Below are 6,721 nucleotides of genomic sequence, written 5' to 3'. Positions count from 1 at the left end.
ATGGAGTCTCCTTAGCCCTTTTTCTCTCTATTCTTACAGGGCCTAATTACCCTGAGCGCTAGACAATAATTTGTTGAGGATGACCACCCCTTCAAGCCAAGGTTTCAGTACCAGGCACTACGGTTATATAGGCACTGAGAGTGTTTATTAACCTCCCATAAACAGATCACATGGGTTACCTAAAGTGGTGATTGTAATATGATTAAAATGGAAGGGAATGTGAAAGTAGTTGATCACTCTTGTGAGTCATTGTCCACCTCACACTTATTATTCTCTTTTTAAGGACTTGATGCACACATAAGGTAGATGACTTCAAGATTCCTTTTACCTATCAATTAAGTTTCATATCATTTCTAACCTAGCAGATTAACTAAGAAATTGTTTCCAAATTCATGTGGGGTAATACATTGGTATATGTTACACCCAAATAGTTTTAGGCTGTAAAATGGGTTCATGGATTTATAGAGTTCAGATCTTAGACATTGTTAAATTTCATCCTCCCTTTGGTTTGAAGGGGACAATGAATTTCAGGGTAGCGAACATTCTCTAGAATTTCTCTTATATTTGAACTCATAGCTGATGACAGAACTAGAATGGATATTTTTTGTTTCCTACTCACACAAGCCAAGTCCAAATATGCTTTTTATATTACATCTAGGGTGCAGCTGTCTACCGCTTTGCCTAGTAGCACGATGCTTGTATTGCTTCCACAACCCTGTTTTTGCATTTAGGCTGCTCCCATTTCCCTCCCCACTACTACAGGAATTGCTTTTGCTTTATTTTGCTTTGGCTACTAAGATGTTTAGCTTTTTTCCATTGCATAACACGTGCATTAGAAATTGCCTAGCACATCATCATTACTTTTTTTATTTTTTTAATAAGTAATGAACTTCATTAAAAACACAAATTGCGCACCTAAGTACACATGAAGTATATAACAGAAACACCTAATAAAAAATGATAAAAAGAAATTCATGAATACTAGAAATATGAAAAAACTCATAGGCAACTATCCATTGATATAGAGTATTGAAGAAGAAGACCTCTAATTCCACTGCCATCTTCTCATCATTTTCAAAGCTTCTATCACTTGACGAAGTATGACCCATGCTAACCCAAAAACAAAACCGAAGATAGAGTTCCATAAGGCACTAGCTATCTCATGATGAAGTAAAAGGTGGTCAATGGTTTCTCCATTCTTCTTGCGCATGCAACATCAATCTACCACAATGATCTGCCGCTTTCTTAAGTTATCAAACTGTTTTGCGCATGCATTATCTTACTCAATTCGCAATAAGTTTAAAATCGTATTTTTTGGTGGGACTGGATCTTTTCCTGTCCAAATGAACTGAATTTTTTTTTTTTAACAATTCTACCCCTACGCTAAAGGAACCAGCTCTCCATTTGAACCGGAGAGGATCCAAGGTGTGCAAAATCGCAGTTATTAGCCACTTACCAACATGAAACGCACCGTTTGTGTCATCTCTCTCGGAAGTCATAACTTCAAAGCTCATTCGAGACAAGGTAGGCACAGTGAGAGAGAGAGAGAGATGGAAGGAATGGTAGTTATAGAGGGAGAGGGGTCAGGGGCAAGCAGATACACGCTAAAACCGACGCGTATAAGCAACGAAGACATACTGTTGTGCATAGACGTGGACGCAGAATCGCTGGTGGAAATGAAAAGCATGGGGCCAAATGGTCGACCTTTCACCAGATTGGACTCCATCAAGCAAGCCATCCTTCTTTTTGTCAACGCCAAGCTCTCCATTAATCCCGAACACCGCTTCGCCTTTGCCACTCTCTCTAAATCTGCTTCTTGGGTGGGTACTCACACTTCTCTCTCCCTTTGAAATTTGAAAATTCTTTTTTGTTGGATATATCTTGAATTAGCTTTTAATTAGAGATTATGGCTCGATACTTACGTGGGATCTTGATGTTTTTTCTACAAGTTCATGTGTTCTTTGCAATTTTTTTTTTTTTTTTTGCTTGGTTTAAAAGCTTTTGAATATTTAGTTTACTATTTTATGTATTCATTGCTTGAGTCGCATGTTGCATTTTATTGAACAAAAAGATATTAATTGGGAAAAAAAAAAAAAACAAACTAGAACAAGGAAGAGGATCTCTCCTCAAAGAAGAAATGAGGAAAATTTGGGGAAAAAAGAACTATTGATAAAACTCCTTTCCAGTTTTTGGATCTTAGAGATTAGGCAATTGTGCACCCAAAAGTTTTCCAATGGGTACAGGTTTCCATCAGTGATGATGGAGTTTCCTTGGCCCTTTTTCTCTCTATTCTTACAGGGCCTAATTACCTTAAGCGCTAGACAATAATTTGTTAAGGATGACCATCCCTTCAAGCCAAGGTTTCAGTACCAGGCACTGCGGTTATATAGGCTGTGAGAGTGTTTATTAACCTCCCATAAACAGATCACACGGGTTACCTAAAGTGGTGATTGTAATATGATTAAAATGGAAGGGAATGTGAAAGTAGTTGATCACTCTTGTGAGTCATTGTCCACCTCACACTTATTATTCTCTTTTTAAGGACTTGATGCACACATAAGGTAGATGACTTCAAGATTCCTTTTACCAATCAATTAAGTTTCACATCATTTCTAACCTAGCAGATTAACGAAGAAATTTTTTCCAAATTCATGTGGGGTAATACATTGGTATATGTTACACTCAAATAGTTTTAGGCTGTAAAATGGGTTCATGGATTTATAGAGTTCAGATCTTAGACATTGTTAAATTTCATCCTCCCTTTGGTTTGAAGGGGACAAAAAATTTCAGGGTAGCAAACATTCTCTAGAATTTCTCTTATATTCGTACTCATAGCTGATGATAGAACTAGAATGGATATTTTTTGTTTCCTACTCACACAAGCCAAGTCCAAATATGCTTTTTATATTACATCTAGGGTGCAGCTGTCTATTGCTTTGCCTAGTAGCACGATGCTTGTATTGCTTCCACAACCCCGTTTTCGCGTTTAGGCTGCTCCCATTTCCCTCCCCACTACTATAGGAATTGCTTTTGCTTTATTTTCCTTTGGCTACTAAGATGTTTAGCTTTTTTTCATTGCATAACACGTGCATTAGGAATTGCCTAGCAAAGCATCATTACTTTTTTTTTTTAATTAGTAATGAACTTCATTCAAAACACAAATGGCGCACCCAATTACACATGAAGTATATAAGAGAAACACCTAATAAAAAATGATAAAAAGAAATTCATGAATACTAGACATATGAAAAAATTCATAGGCAACTATCCATTGGTATAGAGTATTGAAGAAGAAGACCTCTAATTCCACTGCCATCTTCTCATCATCTTCAAGCTTCTATCACTTGACGAAGTATGACCCATGCTAACCCAAAAACAAAACCGAAGATAGAGTTCCGTAAGGCACTAGCTATCTCAGGATGAAGTAAAAGGTGGTCAACTGTTTCTCCATTCTTCTTGCACATGCAACATCAGTCTACCACAATGATCTGCCGCTTTCTTAAGTTATTGAAAGTGAGGATCTTAGCTAAAGCGGCAGACTAAGCAAAGAAAGCCACTCTCAAAGGGGCCTTACACTGCATAGTCGCATACTCCTCCAAAGGAAATGATTGCTCACATGGGGAAGTAAGACAATATAAAACAATCTAACATCGAACAACTCTCTCTTGGGGGGACCCAACAAAGATTGTACTCACCACCCTATCTCAATCTGATGGAATACAACTGATTGAAGAATGAAGTGAAGAATTCTATCTCTTAGTCATGTGCCGCTCTTACAAAATTAACATTCCACTAAAGAGAGCCATTAGATAACTAAAGATGATCCATCATAGAGGCACCCTAGTAGGCAATGCTAAACAACTCCGGAAATGCTACCTTAAGGGGTTGTTCCCCACGCCACACATCGTGCCAAAAACTAATTTTTGAATTGCTACCCACCTCAAATCTTGTATACTTCGAAAAATCCTTCCAACCCCTCCTAGTGAATTTCCAAAGACCAACCCTATGCAAACCATTACCTTAATTAGACAGAAATACCATATTTTAAGTCCACCACACACCACGAAGCCTCTCTCGCATAAGCGAAGCGCCATAACCACTTCCTTAGAAGATCCTGGTTGAACATAAGTAAATTGTTTTACTTCCAAACCCTCCTTAGGAATTGGAGAACAAACCTTGGGTCAACTTTCCAGGTGAAATATGAACTCTTCACTCATACCTCCTCACAAGAAATTTTGTTGTAACTTCTCAATGCGCCTAGCAACTCTAGTTGGGAAGGGGAAAAGAGACATGGATTAAGTAGGTAGAGTAAACAAAGTGCTCTTAATCAAGGTTATCCAACCCCTTTTAGACAAGTACAACCGCTTCCAATCAGCCAAACGACACTCAACCTTCTCAATAATGACATCCCAAATAAATTTGGCCTTAAAAGAAGCCCAACAAAAGACCTAGGTACTTCATAGGCAATGAGGAGACCTTGCAACCTAAAGCATGAGCCATATTTTCTACATTATTGACATTACTAACAGGGACCAATTTTGACCTCGCCAAATTAATCTTCAAATCCGAGACAACTTCAAAACATAAAAACAAGCACCATAGGTGACAGAGGTGATCTGGGTCAACACCACAAAAAATCAAGGTGTTACTGTTACTCGCAAACAAAAGATGAAAGATATCAATCCCACCAACATCCCTAGGCCTAGAAAAGCCAAATAACCCGACCCTCGTTGCAGCTGAGGTCATCTTCCTTAAAGCCTTCATAACAATGACAAACAACAATGGAGACAAAAGGTCTACCTATCTGAGATTACGAGAACTACTGAAAAAACCAATCGGGATTACCATTCACCAATATAGAAAAGCGTACCGAAGAAATTCAATGAGCTATTCAGGTGGTCAATGGTGTTATACAGTGGAATATTCATTTTTCACGGGCGGTACAGGATTGGGAGGTAGGGGTGGTGATGGCTTTTTTTGGGAAGTTATATACTTTCCGTAATCGCATGGGGGTGTCGGATTGTATGCGGTGGACTCCTTCTAAACGACATATCTTTGAGATCAGGTCTTTTTTTCATAAGCTTTCTTCTTTGGGGACATCCTCTTTCCCATGGAAGAGTATATGGAAAGTAAAAGTTCTATTGAGAGTTAGTTTCTTTGTGTGGACGGCGACTCTTGGAAAGATTTTGACCTTGGATAATTTGCGTAAAAGAGGTATCATTGTGGTGGGTTGGTGTTGTATGTGCAAGCACAGTGGTGAGTCTGTAAACCATCTTCTCCTTCACTGTGAAGTGGCCCGAGCCTTATGGAGTATGGTTTTCTCTCTTTTTGCTGTTAATTGGGTCATGCCTAGAGGAGTGGTAGACTTGTTAGCTTGTTGGCGCGGTGTTAGCAAAGCAATATTTCAGCTAAGGAGGTATGGCGAATTGCACCACTGTGCGTCATGTGGATTATTTGGCAAGAGCGGAATGGAAGATGTTTTGAAGATCAAGAAAGGTCAATGGAAGAGCTCAAAAAGTTGTTTATTCAAACTCTGTTCCATTGGGTCAACGCTTTTAGTGTGTCTCAATTTTCTACTGTGTCTCAATTTTTATCATTATGTTCTTCTTTCTGCCTTTAGTGGGGCTTTTCTTTGTATATTTCCTGTGTACTAGGGTTGCGCCCCTCTGCGCTTTTCAATGAATCACTTATTTATAAAAAAAAATATGATCACAAGTCTTTTCTATATCCAGTTTGCCTAGCGCACCTGACACCTAATCTGATTCTGCTATCAAGGCAATTGTTAGCAATGAGCGTGGAATCTAGAATTTACCTTCCCTTGATGAATGTGTTCCGAAACTTGGAAATACTCATCTCTAATACCATCTTCAACCTATTAGCTAGAACTTTGGCAATAATTTTGTAATGTCACTCACTAAACTAATCGGTTGAAAATCCTTAAGATCAGCAACTCTTGAAGTCTTCGGAATGAGAGCAATGAAAGTAACATTTAGACTTCTTTCAAATTCGCCTCTAGCATAGAAGTCATGGAAGACCTTAACAATATCCTTTTTTAGAAACTTCCAGCAAGCTTGGAAAAAGGCCATAGAATAGCTGTTTGGGTCGGGGCCTTATCACTATTCGTAACTTTCACCACCTCCAAAACTTCTCCTTCCTCCAACACTTTCTCCAACCAATTGGCCTCCATCTCCCGCTGACTTAGGCCACCAACTAATCTAGTAGGTATATAGGTTATTATAAAACTGCACAATGTGTTCATTGATTTCAGATTGATTGGTAGAAACTATACCATTAACTATCAAAGAATCAATGGAGTTATTTCATCTATTGGAATTGGCCATTCGGTGGGAAATTTTTGTGCATTTGTTACCCTCCCTTAATCACAAGGCCCTAGATTTTTGCCTCCACCTCACCTCCTCCATGAGAGTTGATCTCTCCACATCACTTACAGCTTTAGCCTTCCTCACTCTCTCCTCAATCCTTGAGGCCCTCTCTTCTTCAACAACTCTTAGATCTTGTAGTTCTTCCAAATGAGGCCTCTTCTGCCTATCTACGATGCTAAACACCTCCTCATTCTAAACTTTTAAGTCTGCTTTCAAAGCCTCAACCTTGCGAGCCAAAATGAAACTTGGACAGCCTTGAAAATGATAAGAAGTCCACCACTATTTCACCCTATCCACAAAACCCTCAGATTTTAACCACATATTCTCTAATTTAAAAT

Source organism: Corylus avellana, chromosome ca6 (assembly GCF_901000735.1).
Source record: "Corylus avellana chromosome ca6, CavTom2PMs-1.0".
NCBI lineage: Eukaryota > Viridiplantae > Streptophyta > Magnoliopsida > Fagales > Betulaceae > Corylus > Corylus avellana.
The sequence above is the reverse complement of the archived record's forward strand: the minus strand, read 5'-3'. Positions refer to the sequence as shown.